General features: G+C 43.6%; 6 non-coding genes across 6 annotated transcripts; 3 read left to right on the top strand and 3 right to left on the bottom strand.

Moving 5' to 3' along the window:
• Positions 1 to 213: 213 nt before the first annotated feature.
• On the top strand, positions 214 to 286 carry Trnam-cau (transfer RNA methionine (anticodon CAU)). The gene has a single exon. It is a non-coding gene; the product is annotated as a tRNA-Met (tRNA).
• A 392-nt stretch (positions 287 to 678) lies between these two features.
• On the bottom strand, positions 679 to 751 carry Trnak-uuu (transfer RNA lysine (anticodon UUU)). Its single transcript has one exon. It is a non-coding gene; the product is annotated as a tRNA-Lys (tRNA).
• Positions 752 to 2,246: 1,495 nt separating this feature from the next.
• Positions 2,247 to 2,319, bottom strand: Trnam-cau (transfer RNA methionine (anticodon CAU)). The gene has a single exon. It is a non-coding gene; the product is annotated as a tRNA-Met (tRNA).
• A 276-nt stretch (positions 2,320 to 2,595) lies between these two features.
• Positions 2,596 to 2,677, top strand: Trnal-aag (transfer RNA leucine (anticodon AAG)). Its single transcript has one exon. It is a non-coding gene; the product is annotated as a tRNA-Leu (tRNA).
• A 1,966-nt stretch (positions 2,678 to 4,643) lies between these two features.
• Trnaq-cug (transfer RNA glutamine (anticodon CUG)) lies at positions 4,644 to 4,715 on the top strand. Its single transcript has one exon. It is a non-coding gene; the product is annotated as a tRNA-Gln (tRNA).
• Positions 4,716 to 5,146: 431 nt separating this feature from the next.
• Trnal-caa (transfer RNA leucine (anticodon CAA)) lies at positions 5,147 to 5,251 on the bottom strand. Its single transcript has 2 exons — positions 5,214 to 5,251; positions 5,147 to 5,191 (listed from the first exon to the last, which is right to left on the bottom strand). It is a non-coding gene; the product is annotated as a tRNA-Leu (tRNA).
• Between the last annotated feature and the right edge of the window lie 9,430 nt (positions 5,252 to 14,681).

Below are 14,681 nucleotides of genomic sequence, written 5' to 3'. Positions count from 1 at the left end.
TTAAGACCACAAACCCTTGTGTATGTCCGAGAGGGAGCAGAAGATCAAAGCGACTCTTTTCATCTAGGTCAAGTGTGGGAAGATGGTGAATCTTCCAGACATTTTCAAGAGGGAAAAAAAAATCATTTAGGAAATTCATGAACAACTTCTGAGCTAGCGCAGGCAAAACATAATTTGTTACTAATGTAATATGACGCAAGGATATAGCCACTTGCCTCCTTAGCGCAGTAGGCAGCGCGTCAGTCTCATAATCTGAAGGTCCTGAGTTCGAACCTCAGAGGGGGCAGTTGCTTTTCTTCTGCATTCGTGTGGTTAAGAATTCAAAATTGTCTAGTCCTGAATTTCAGAACCTGTGCCGGTAGCCATCATTTTCCAGTTGACAAGAGCTCTTTTACCCAAGTTCCTTCTCCAAACAGTATTCTGCCCTGCAACTTATTCATTGGAAAGAAGGAATGCATAGATGAACGACTGATGCTGGATTTTGCCTGAAAGTCCTCTTTTTTAATACATACGAAACTTCCTTACCACCACGTCCTCGATGTAAGATGTGAACTAGGTTTTCTGTCTTGTTAAATAAAGTTCTGCAAAAACAACTGGCCTCCTGAAACATCAGCTCGGTGATTGATGGAAAGCCTTACTACAAATCGGGCCTGGTACCAGGAAGACAAAAAAGGCTGACGCCCGAACAGGGACTTGAACCCTGGACCCTCAGATTAAAAGTCTGATGCTCTACCGACTGAGCTATCCGGGCTCTTGCAAAGATGTTATCCTACAGTGAATAAAGATACATGGAAAAGCGTTAATGTCTAATTTACACATTTTTTTTTCCCATTTATCTTCGATTCTACATTTGGCCAGCTGATTTCAGAATCTATTATCTGTCTATTTCAGAATCTATTAAAATGCAAACTCCAGGAGAGCGTTTCCTGCGTGCTTAGTGTCAACCTTCACCTCTTTTGCAACAGCAAGAGCCGAGTGACTGCCTTGTGGCCGCGCAGCCAACGTAACGCAGGAAATAAATAGCTGCTGCCTTGCTGCGCTGCGGGACTGAAAGAGAGGGTCGGGCTTTCTGAGGAAGGACACACAGCTAGCTTTAAGGAGGAAGCCCTGGCTGGGGGTGCGGGGAGCACGGGCGCTACTCCGGCCTCTAGCAACTTCTATAGTGAGATGTTCTGGGACCCCACAAAGAGCATGGAGGCTAGGACAGTTTGACAGAAGAAAAACTCAGACACGAAGTCGGCCTCCTTTCTGACTCTTGTTTTCACAGACTTGAAGGGGAAGCCTGGGGCGATGGATGTCTTTGTAGACACCAGTCCCCAGCACAGGACAGAGAACAGGACGGCGGGTGTGGGCGCAGAGGATGGGTGACGGGACACTGCTTTGGACAGTGCCCTGCACGTCACTGTGGGGAAAACACACACACACACACACACACACACACACACACACACACACACACACACACACACACCTGGAGATCCCTCCTAGCTCCACGGAGATACTGCAAGCTGGATCTCAACCCTGATGTCTGTCTTCCTTGCTTTACTTATTTCCCTTTTAGACTTTTTTTTCTGAATCATGCAGTTTGGAAGACTTAGAAATTCTGTCGAGAGCAAGAGCCCAACGTGGTGAGACTGAGCAAACACGTTGGCGTTTTGTTTGTATTTATTTTTGTATCTTAGTTTTGTTTCGTTTTTGACATGGAGTATCCTGGGTGGGATGGAGTGACCCGATAGAAAGCAATCCCAGAAGAATGGTTAAAGAGAACCAAACCAGCAATTATACACACCTTACACCTTTCACACTCGCACCCGGGCCTGCCTCTCTCTTTTACACCTAGGCTGGGGAATTTCCAAGCATATCTGAAAGACACCTGAAATTCTCCTGGCTCCAATTGGTACGGATGATGAGAATGATGATGAAAAGTTAGAACGTGTTTAATATTTTTTAAAGACAGAGCCCCTGGAACTCGCCATGTAGAGATTCACCTGCCTCTGTCTCCCGAGTGCTTCACCACGCTTGTCGAGTGTTTAATTCATAATTTAAAAAATAATAATAATCACTATTTTATAACTTTGTAACAGACCATTACATTACACAAACAGAAAATTACCCGTTTAGTTTCTTTAAATAGTTTTGGGGTTTGTTTTTGCGAAAAAGAAAATTTTACTTATATATATAAAGATTTGCCCTCCCTACCTACGCACGGGAACTCTCCGAAATTAAGAAAGTAAAAAGATTGCGGCTGCCCCCTCTGAGGTTCGAACTCAGGACCTTCAGATTATGAGACTGACGCGCTGCCTACTGCGCTAAGGAGGCGCCTGTAGGAAGGACCCTCACAAATCATGTACTCGTGCGGTTCCGCTGGACAGTCTCACACTGTCAGGTTTGTGGTTTTTCAGTTAGGATGGCGCCTAAAACCGCTTCTGCCGGAGCCTCACGGTACAACGCAGGGACCGAGCCTGCGCAACTGTGCTAAGGAGCCATAGAGCCTGCGGAACGAGAGCCTGCCACGGAGGCCCGTGCGCAAAGGACTGCGGGAAAGGAAAGCGTGCAATTACTCCAGGAAGACAAGACAGGGGGGTCAGGCGCAGGGGTAGCGTGGCCGAGCGGTCTAAGGCGCTGGATTAAGGCTCCAGTCTCTTCGGGGGCGTGGGTTCGAATCCCACCGCTGCCAGTAGCTTTTGCACTCCTTCAAGCCAGTGGATTTTTTTTTCCCCCTTGGTTCAAGTCTCTTGGTTTTCAGTCTCTTAAATCAGCCAGGATTCTCCCTTCCTGGTCTCTGTTTTCCCAGGTTACAGATAATAGTCATACACATCATACCCACAGCAGTCCAGGCAGAGGATACGCCATCAACTAACTGCTTCAATAAACAGTCAACAAGCACGTAATGTGTGTGAAATTTATTCCCCTAATCACTTCATTTTCACCGAATAAAGGGACCCGCCAACAGATAACAAGCCTTTCTTTAATTCACTCATGTTAAGAAACGTGCTTCAGGCTAGGGCCTGAAGACTTCGCAGGTCTTTCTTGTTATCTTGGACGATGAATGAAGAATGAATGTGGAACGTTCTCTTTCCGAACCGACTTGCAACCAGAGACAGTTCGGGCCTATGCCACTGAAGAAGGGAATTCTTTCTGTCCCATCCGGGAGACGGAAAGCCTGTCCTCGGCATCACCACAGCCTTATCATTTCATTTTGAACCCAAATCATGATCATCTGAGCTGTACGAGTCTAATACCTTGCAAAAGGAAAACAAAACAACAAAAAACATGATCAAAATATATTGTCTGAAAAAATGAATAAAAGTCAATAAAAGTAAATAATAAAACAAATGCCACTGCCTCTTAGGCGCCAGCTAGGGACTCCCTGACGTCGTGACGCCCCCTCGGGTCTTCCCAGAGGCTGACGGCGCCTCCTAGCTCCTTCTCTGTCTTGGTCCTCAACTCAGAAATTACTCTCTCCTGAAGGCTGTCCTGAGTGTCCTACCCACTCGGCGATGACAATTATCCTCTGGAGACACCGACGGGAAAAGAGAGAGGGTGCCCCGAAAGTCTCAAGCTGCTCTGCGGTACTGACAGTGCTGAACCTTGTTTTTGTTCTCCCTGGAGTCCACCCGTCTGGCTTTCCGCGTTCACGCTGCAGCAGAGACGCCGAGGCCGGGTCTGTAGAAGGCTGTAGAAGGCTGTAGAAGGCTGTAGAAGGCTGTAGAAGGCTGTAGATGGCTGTAGAAGGCTGTAGAAGGCTGTAGAAGGCTTTAGAAGGCTGTAGACCAGGAGAAAGACTCCGCCTGGGCGCCTGCTGCCTTGCGAGGAGGGAAAGTATTGACAAGCCGCAGCAGCTCGCGATGGCAGCTGGGGGGTGCTGCCCGCCACACGGTCGTTGCTCGTGACAAGTCTGCGGGTCCCATGTAAGGAGGAGAAAATGAAGCAGGAGAAAGGAGACAGCATCTATTTCTTTGTTCAACTTCTAACGATAGGACTGACATCCAGCTTGCCTTTCGTGGTGGGGGGGAAGAAAAGCACAAACTGCGGGGACTGCTCTGGACGCTGCCACGCAGACCCCGAATGCAGGACTCTGGACCCTGAGATGCAGGAGGTCCGTGGTCCACACACCGAAGACGAAGATTTTCTACTTAAAAAGTGAATAGCTCCGATACAAATACTGTTAGAATCACTTGGAGGCTCTAGAGATAGACATTCCATTTGTATACCAAACATGCGCTGGCGAAGAGCACAAGGACCTCAGTTGTGATGTGAAAGTAGACTGGGGGCAGCCAGCGGGGGGAGGGCAGCCAGAGGAGAAGGGAGGAAGGGGAAGGAAGTGGGGGATAAGAACAAAGTTTAATAACTTATGTATACGAAAATGTCACAATTAGACCCATTTATTTGTATGCTAACCAAAAACAGTAATTGGAGAAAGAAAACAGCAAACAAACCAACAGGAAAAGAAAGAAAGAAGGACCAAGGATAAAGTTGAGAAATTCATGAGAAAGGAACGATAAGTTACTCTGAAACATACTAAATTCGTAACAGAATTTCAAATAACACCCGCGAAATGTTGTTTCTTGTTTTTTACGATGCCTTTTTTTTTTTTAAGCAGTGTTCACAGATGGACATTGTGGCAAACTCCTGGCCAAGTTGGTTCCATGGTGTAATGGTTAGCACTCTGGACTCTGAATCCAGCGATCCGAGTTCAAATCTCGGTGGAACCTTATTCTTCAAAATTATTTTTCCTTTTGCTTCGTTTCGTGCTGTCAACAGAGTTTCGCTGAATTTTGTATTTGCAATGAACAGTTCCTTTTGTATTCCAGCATTTGGCTCTTAATGGTCCTGGCAGTGGAAAAGGTCATGTGGTATCTGACCCCGTCAACTCTGTACTCAATTGTCTATAGTGTCTCTATGGAGTTGGTGCACGTTTCCTACACCGTTCGTGAAAGCTTCAGACAGTTCACGCAGTATCCTGTCGCCAGATGTTCTCCCTCTGGTGGCAAAGACCCCTTTAGGGCTCGAGCACAGGACTCAACGAGCTTCGTGATTAGTGGGACAGATTTCATGAAAGGTCCAGATTCCGCTAAGATAGAAAATGAAAAGGAGAGGAGACAAAGTGTCTTTGAAAAGTAATTGAAAACAAGAAAAGCAGACCTGTCAGGAGTGGGATTCGAACCCACGCCTCCATGGGAGACCAGAACCCTCAATGGGAGGAAGCTAAGCTTGAGTCTGGCGCCTTAGACCACTCGGCCATCCTGACTCGCTGGTTGTGTGATAATTAATGTATCTTTCAAATGTATTGAATGTATATGCAATTACTACACTTTAGGTTTCATTTACGATGTAGAAATACAGATCCCTGTAAGCTGAACTAAACTCTTTTTCTCTGTCTAGTCAGGAATGTGGACAAGAAAACTCTCGAGGTTTTTTGCTCCCAATCCCCTCTGGAATTCAGCGTTTATCGGCCCCTGGGTCCCTGGCCCTTCCAGAGTGCAGCGGAGTTCAGAAAACGCAAAGATCCTGCGAGCTCAGGTCTGGCTCAGAACCATTCATCGGAGTCACGACCCGACACACTCAGCTCAAGCTCTGTTCCCAGACAGTGTCCTCAAGCGCCCGCTTGATGGAGCGAGCTTGCAGGGGAGTGAAACAGTAGAACAGACAGGTTAGAAAGGGAGTGTAGTCCATGAACACTGGCTGCCGTGTAGACGAGAGTTGCAGAGGCCTGGGTGAAAACTGACGGCAGATGTAAGAGTAAGACGGAAGACCAGGAATAAGGGATAGAAACTTTGGGAGGGAAGAGTCAGAGTGAGACGAATCCCAGATCCTTTGCTCCGAAGACTTACAGGCAGACTGTCTGGTGCTTCTTCAGGAAAAGGCGGAACTGTCCCATCTTTGGAAAAATGGTACCATAGTGACAACAGACACTGACATTTGAAATATTCCAAAGAAATACCTGGGAATCAGTGTGACCCCGAAGAATCTCTAGGCTACACAGCATCCAGAATCAGAGTTTTAGTTTCTAATCTTAAGTATGAATAACAACCAAGAAAAATCAGGTACTTATGAAATATTTCTACAATAAAGAAAAAAATTAAATATAATAGGAGATCGGAGAGGACCTAAGAGGGGGAAAAACAAATACAGCACGGGAACTCGGTTGTTTTTATTATTATTATTATTATTATTATTATTATTATTATCTCCTTCAGGAGGTAAAAGAAGAGGAATAAATTCTTTAACAGTTTAGTGGCAGAAATTTTTTGAGTTACAAAACAAAGTTGAAGAAATCTCCTAGAAAATGGGTGGGGAACGGGAAATTGGAGACGATAAACAAAACCGTTTTTTAAAGTCTAGTAGAAGGCATGCTCTCAAACCCTGGGGCTTCCTGGGAAAGAAAAGGCGGAAATGACAGAAAGGAGACAGAGTTTATTAGACCAAAGACCTCAAATCTCCAGATGGGTCGGCCCCTCTAGGCCCCCCATCAGGGCACGCTTTCTATCGGAAGTGAAGTCTTTGTAAAGAGAAAGACTGCGGAGACTGTGATAAAGGATTCGGATTCAGAATGGTGTCCTTTTTTTAAACACAGCAAAACTCAAAGCTAGAGGACAGGAAGTCAATGACCTTTAAGTTTAAAAAAGAAAAAAATCCAAAGGTAGATCTTCTCCTGATGGAGTCCTAGGTGTGGAGCTTGGGCCTTAGGACTTGCCTGGGAGGCACTTCCCTTATTCCCTCTTTACTCCTCATTGTTCTCACTAAGTTGCACAGGCATGCTTGGAGCTCACAATTACTCAGTCAAGTCAAGAAGATGAGTCATGGTCACATCTAGATATCCACCCCCAGGCAGACCATTGATGATATGTAGACAGACATTTTCGTTACATTTATTTATTGACAGAGGGGCACATTCCCTGCTGTGAATGTGGAGGTCAAAGGACAACTTGCTGAGTCAGCGCTCCATTCCTACCACGTGGGTCGCAGGAATCAAACTCAGGCATGGCAGCAAGCACCTTCACCCACCGAGACACCTTACCAACCCTAAACAGACACTGCATGACTCAAAACATTGTATGTCCCACATACTCTTTCTCAGGAAGTTTCTGGAGACATGTTCTAGCAAACACAGACTTACCTTAATAAAAGCATGTGAAATCCCATAATAGTGAAGTTTTCACACCAAAGAGATAAAACAAGATGTTCCAAGGCTTGCTTAGTTTCCAGGCTAGAGAGAAGCCAGTCTGTGACAGAAGAGAGAGTAATACCACAAGAGAACACACATGGGACAAGAGACAACAGATTCTCACATCTTTAATCCTTAGAACCTGTCACCCAGTGAGTTACCCTTCCCAGTACCTGTCTTTTAATCTCATCTTACAAGACAAGAACTCACCATATACAGGGTAATATTCGATGTCTCTGGGAACAAACGGGCCACTAATCTGCATCTTAAATGGGAAAATCTCCCAAAATCATAAGAAATTTCCTGGGAAGGGGGAAGTCATTCTCATGACTAATAAACCTTACCCTCCAACAACGCAATAAAATGCCTGCACTTTTCCAGGTGTGCAGGAAAACTGAATTTCAGGAAACCTGGGTTGACCCTGTTCTTTGACCCCTTTTCTTGCCAGTGAGAAATTTTGCCTGAGAGTTCATCCTCAGTCTGTTACGTCTACAATCACAGGGACAAGTTATCATGTGTTCAGTATCCACAGGTAAGCGAGAGGCCTTCAAGGCGACTCAGCAGGTAAAAGCATTGCAACCAAGCCTGATTCTCTGAGATCCACAAGGCAGGAGGAAAAGGACTCCTGTGATCGTTCTCCCCCGTAACACACACACACACACACACACACACACACACACACACACACACACATAAATGCTGATATAAGCATATATTTTTATAATTTTTACTTTTTGTGCCCACCTGTCTCCTCTTGCTCTCTCTCAAATTCATGGCCTCTTTTTCTTTAATTGTTGTTAGAGAAATCAGTCAGCAGTTAAAAATACTTGCTGCTCTTCCAGAGGCCACAAATTCAGTTCCCAGCACCCATGTTGGGTGGCTCACAACTACTGGTAACTCTAGCTCTGGGATATCCCACACCCTCTTCTGGCTTCCAAGGGCACATGCACTCATGTGCACGTACCCATACACAGACACACAAAAATACATACAAATAAAAATGAAAAGTAAAACAAATCTTCAAATTTATTTATTTATTATGTTGTATACAGTTCTGCTTGCATGTGTCCCTGCAGGCCAGAAGAGGGCACCAGATCTCATTACAAGTGGTTGTGAGCCACCATGTGGTTGCTGGGAATTGAACGCTGGAAGAACAGTCGGTGCTCCTAACCACTGAGCCATCTCTCCAACCCTAAATTTTTTATATAATGAGGACTCAAAAAGGGTATGTCTAAGTGGGAAAATTAAAATGACATATTGCCTCAAATATATGATCATGAACTAATGTCACAAAACTCATATTAAGGCTAATTGTATAGCACAGAGGTGGGGCACATGTGAAGGAGGTGTGAGGCTATGTTCTGGAGGAGAGAGAGACTTCAGAAGATCAAGTACACCCTTTACTTTCTCCCAATGATACATCTGTTTTTAATTTTTGTTTATTTGTGTGGTGGTTTAAATGATGTTCACATAGACATTTGAATACTTGGTCTTCAGTTTGGGGAAAGAGGTATCACTGGAGTTTGGGGAAAAAGGAATCACTGGAGATTGGCTTTAAGAATTTAAAGATTTGTGCCATTTCAAGTTTGCTCTCTCTATTATTTTGAGTTCACACATAGACATCATGTGAACAATCTTCAGTCCAGATGCAAAACTGTGCCATCCCAAGGAATCTCACGCCACCTGTCTTAGTTAGGGTTTCTATTGCTGTGAAGAGACACCAGGACCACGGCGACTCTTATTAAAGAAAATATTTAATTGGGGTGGCTCGATTACAATTTAGAGATTCAGTCCATTCTCATTATGGTGGGACACAGTGGCATGCAGGCTGACATGTGCTGAGGAAGTACCTGAAGAATCCAACATCTTGCAGGCAACAGGAAGTGGTCTGAGTGTCACACTGAGCAAAGCTTGAGTAAAAGACACGTCAAAGCCCACCCCCACAGTGACACACTTCCTCCAGCAAGACCACACCTACTTCAACAAGGCCATGCCTCCTAACAGTGCTACTCCCTTTGGGGGCCATTTTCTTTCAAACCAGCACACCACTCCTGCAAAGCCACAGATATTGCCTTCCCCTTTCTCCCTGAATCCTGGACATTACTGGCCAGTGTTCTGTCTATAATTTTAATATTTCTAAAGTACTATGATGAAAATGGAGAGATGAATGGTTAGGAGTACTGGATGCTTTCCCAGAGAACCCAGGTTTGATTCCCAGCACCCACACAGCTCACAAAAATCTGTAATTCCAGTTCCAGGGGATCCATGTGCACATTCACACATGCTGGCAAAATATCCATCCACATAAACAAACCTTTAAAAGTGGAGAAAACGGTACCCCAACCAATTCCAGTCACTCTCCATGCTCTCTCATACACACACACACACATACACACACACACACACACACACACACACACACACACACACACACACACACACACACACACGCGGGCCATGGTGCTAGAGATTTGAACATAGGATCCTTCACATGCTAGGCACATGCTCTATCACTAAGCTGTAGCCTCATCACGTTTTCAATCTCCCTCTCCCTCCACCTCTTCCCTTCTTCTTCTCCCTCTAGGGTCTCACCAAGTTGTCCAGACTGGCCTTAAACTCATTCTGGTTCCCAGGTTGGTTTCAAACTTTTGGTCTTCCTGCCTCAGCCTCCCAAGTAACCGGGATTGCAGGCCTGTACAGGTCAGGCCTGATTTGATATGTGCATATGTGTGTCTCTGTGTGTATGTATATGAATGAATTTTGTTTTCTTCAGTGTTAGGATCAAACCCAGGGCACTGAGTGTACTAGACAAATGCTCCATCATTTGGCTACATTCTCAGCCTCTGGAGTCATTGGTTTATTACGCCCAAGAAGTAATTTTATGAGCATATGAACTTTTTTGTTATTAGTGTACGTTAACTGCATGAAATAACAGATTAGAACATTTTCATACAAGTGTGAAACCCACTTGCTCATACTCACCTTACCTACGACCATCTCTTTACCTCATTCCTCCTGCTGATCTTCCTCTTTCCAAATAGCTCCCTTTCTATCTTCACATCTCGTAGATTTTTGAATGTACTACTTAAATTAGCATATGCTCGTTGCACAAAATAATAGGTTTCATAATGGTTTTTCAGATGTGTATGTATATCGAGTGTGATCATGTTCATCCCATTACCCTCTCACAACAGTCCTTTCTCACTCCCACTGGTTCTGTTTTCTCTCTCTCTCTCTCTCTCTCTCTCTCTCTCTCTCTCTCTCTCTCTCTCTCTCTCCAGTCTCACTATGTAGCTCTGGCTGTCCTGGAACTTACTATGCAAACCAGGCTAGCCTCAAACACAGAGATCCACCCACCTCTGCCTCCCAAGTGCTATTTTTGTAGATTTCTTTTTCATGTGAGTTCCAGGGATCAAACTAACTGGATTAGTTACTTTTCTGTTGCTGTGATAAAACACCATGACCAAGGCAGCTTACAGAAGAGTTCATTTAGGCTTAATGGTTGCAGAGGTTTAGTGTCCCTGGCTGTGTGGACAACATGGCAGTAGGCAGATAGAGAGCTGACAGCTCACAGCTATTTTAAAGCCTGATCTCCACTTTTGAGAGAAAACACGTGATACATCTTTTTGAGTCTGACTTAATGTTATAACCTTTAAAACAAATAATTTCATCTTCTTTGTGGCTGAACCAAACTCTATTGTACATATGTACCACATTTTCTTTATCTATCCATCTGTTGATGAACATTTAGATTGATTTAATATCTTGACTATTATGCATAGAGCATCAATAAGTATAGGTATGCAAGTACCTCCATGGCATGCTCTGTGATTATACCCGGGAGCACATCACATTATAGATCAACTTTTAATTTGGGGGTGAGGGTGGGGTCTACTGATTTCCTGTATTCATTAACATTCCGACCAACAGTATAGAAAGACACCTTCTCAATCCCTTGACAGCATTTGCTGTTGCTTAGTGTTAACAACAGCCATCATGACTGGTGGAGAGAAAATCCCAGTGTAGTTTTCATTTCTGTTTCCCTAGTAGCTAAGGATGTTGGTGTGCAGGCAATACAGACCCCATCTTAGGGTGGGGCCACCATCTTAGGCCACCTGCTGGACTCAGTTCCAGGAAGGACCTCAGGAATGTGCCATAACTCGAACAGATACAGGGCAGTATGCTTCTGCAGACATCTTGTCTGCAGTTTATGGCCCTTGAAGCTATCTAGATAATCCTGCTGAGCAGCCCAGATAATCCTGCTCAGCAAGTTGTGGTTCCCCACCAAAAAGTCTAACCCAATGGTTTCAAATGTGGTTTTGCGCCCAAAGTCTAGACCAATAGTTTCAAAAAAAAAAAAAAAAAAAAATCACCTTGCCTCAGATCCCATCTACTCAATTCCAAATTGCCAAAGCATGTAATTCCCGGCTTGCGCTTTTTTCCCTATAAAAACTCCGTAAACCTGGGCTCTCGGCTTTTGCCACATTTCCCTCCATTAGGTTTGAATCTGACAATAAAAGGACCCTTATGTGCTTGCATCAGAAACCGGCTCCTTGGTGGTCTCTGGGGGTTTCAAGAAACTGGTACAACAGTTAGAATATATCTGACATTTATACTTCTTTTGAGAACTGTATTTTCAATTCATTTGACCATTTATTGATTGACTGGGTTTTTTTTTTCTTGTTGAGTTTTGGTTTGTGTGTATGTTATTTTTCAGTCTTTCACATATTAAGGACACTCATCCCCTATCAGACACATAAGGAAGCCCAGGATTGTTTTGTTCCCATGAGTGTACTAAAAGTTAGCAAGGACACTTGGTATTGTCACCATAGTTGATACTCAAAAACATTTATTAAATGAATAAATCTCAGACATCTGTCCAAATTAGTAATATAGAAATCTGACACATTCTTTTTAGTGCCTGCATAGTATTTCATTGCATATCTGCATAGTATTTTCATCAAGTTTTCTTCTATTGAAGTATTTTTATATGTTTCTATATTTTACAAGTCCAAATTGTGCAATAATATTTATACATTGTATAATCAGTCATTTTATACAGATGAGGGAGAAACAAATAGAAGATTCAAAAAGTGTCTACATTTAAAAATTAGCTTTTACCAAACTGCTTTCAATAATGTTCATTCCATTTACATTCTCAGTGTTGGAGTGCCTGGAATGCCTGTTCTTCAAATTCTTAACCAATACTGAGCAATACTGAATCCTGCTTATCTTACAGATTAAAAGTGCATCATCTCTAGTCATATCCTTTGTCTTTTTTGTTTTCTTTTTTTTTTTTTTTTTTTTTTTTTTTGGTTTTTGAGACAGGGTTTCTCTGTGTAGCTTTGCGCCTCTCCTGGAACTCACTTGGTAGCCCAGGCTGGCCTCGAACTCACAGAGATCCGCCTGGCTCTGCCTCCCGAGTGCTGGGATTAAAGGCGTGCGCCACCACCGCCCGGCTTGTTTTGTTTTTTCAAGACAAGGTTTCTCTGTTTAGCCCTGGTGTTCTGGAACTCACTCTGTAGAACCAGCTGGCCTCAGAGATCCCCTGGCCACCACCAACTGGCTTCATCTTATTCTTTAAAAATATTTCCCCAAATTTGCTTTATCATTGAATTGACTCATTTGATTTATAATTCCATGTAATCAGATTGATTAATTTTTGACTTCTAGGATTGATCAAACGTAGCTTCACATTTAGAAAAACTTCAGGTGACTTTTTTTAAAGATTTTTTTTTAATTTATTTTTATTTTATGTGCATTGGTGTTTTTGCCATGGGTGTCGGGTCCCCTGGAACTGGAATCACAGACAGCTTTGAGCTGCCATGTGGGTGCTAGGAGTTGAACCCGAGTCCTCTGGAAGAGCAGTCAGTGCTCCCAACCACTGAGCATCCCTCTAGCCCAAAGATTTATTTTATAGCAGGGTAGTGGAGGTACACACCTTTAATTCCAGCAGTTGAGAGACAGAGGCAGACAGATCTCTGTGAGTTCAAGGCCAGCCTGGTCTACAGAGCTAGTTCCAGGACCGCCAAGACTACACAAACATTTTCTCAAAAAAAATATTATTTATTATTTTATGAACAAGAGTGTCTTGCCTAGATGTGTGTATGTGTACCCCATCTCTGTGCCTTGTATCTGAGGAGGCCAGAAGAGGATGTCAGATATCCTGGGATTAGGGTTGTAGCTCATTGTGAGCTATTATATGGGTGCTAGGAATTTAACCTGGGTCCTTTTCAAGAGAATCAAGTGCTCTCAACCACTGAGCCAACTCTCCAGCCCCCAGGTAACTTTTTGAACCCTTGCCCAACCTTAGAACTTTCAATGACCATTTTAAACTTAACTCTTTCCTTGAAATAAAATATATTTGGAAGCATCATGGGAGGATGTTTTTCCTTCCCCACAACCAGCCAGCCAACAGTTACAAAACCAGTTGTTGACAACAGCATAACCTGAAATTTTTCCTTTATTTTATACTAAATTCTTACTGATATTTTGAATTGTTTCTCATTTTCCTATTTCTGCTACATTGATCTGTTATATTATCTTTAAAAGTGCAGCAACAGGGTTGGGGATTTAGCTCAGTGGTAGAGTGCTTGCCTAGCAAGTGCATAGGCCCTGGGTTCGGTCCTCAGCTCTGGAAGAAAAAAAAAAGTGCAGCAGCTTGTTTTTCCTATTATTTCCCACACTGTGGTGGTTTGAATGAAAATGGTCCCCATAGGTTCATAGAGAGTGGCATTATTAGGAAGTGTGGCCTTGTTGGAATAGGTTTGGCTTTGTTGGAGGAAGTGTTAAAAATGATAGAATAAAAGGGTAGATTATTGAAGCTACTTTTTCCCTCTTTTTTTTAAATTAAGAAGTGTTTTATTCATTTTACATACCAATCACAGATCCCCCTCTTCCCTCCTCCCGCCCCTCCAGCCTCTCCCCGCAACCCAACCCCCATTGCCTCCTACAAGAAGGTAAGGCCTCCCATGGGAAGTCAGCAGAGCCTGGTACATTCAGTAGAAGCAGATCCAAGCCCTTCCCCTCCCTCAAGGCTGGGCGAGGTGTCCCACCATAGATAGATATTGGGCTCCAAAAAGCCAACTCATTCACCAGGGATAGATCCTGATCCTACTGCCAGGGTCCCCTTAAGTAGATCAAGCTACTAAGTCTCAAATATTTTACATTGGTATGGATTTTTGTATATTTATACAAATTTAAGGTTATTTTTGTTACAACATACTGTGTATGTTGTATATCAGGTGTGGGTGTACACGCAGGTCTGTGGAAAGAAGTACAGAGGCACCTCAAGGATGAATTTTTAGCCTTTTCCAGCTGCAGGATGGATTCTATGGACTGAACAGCTGTAACTGAGTAAAGGGCCCTTTTATTGTTATACAATTCACACCTTTAGCAAGTCAATTCTGTATACCAAAACCTTTATCTAAGCCCTCCAGAGGGACAATGCCAAATGCAAATTCTTAATAAAGAATACCATAGTGTTCTGAGTTGTTTTTAAGATAAGTCTGCA

The sequence above is a fragment of the Peromyscus californicus genome, unplaced genomic scaffold, assembly GCF_007827085.1.
Source record: "Peromyscus californicus insignis strain IS unplaced genomic scaffold, ASM782708v3 Scaffold_8__1_contigs__length_139910024, whole genome shotgun sequence".
NCBI classification, from domain to species: Eukaryota; Metazoa; Chordata; class Mammalia; order Rodentia; family Cricetidae; genus Peromyscus; species Peromyscus californicus.
This window is presented reverse-complemented; position numbering and strand designations above follow the sequence as displayed.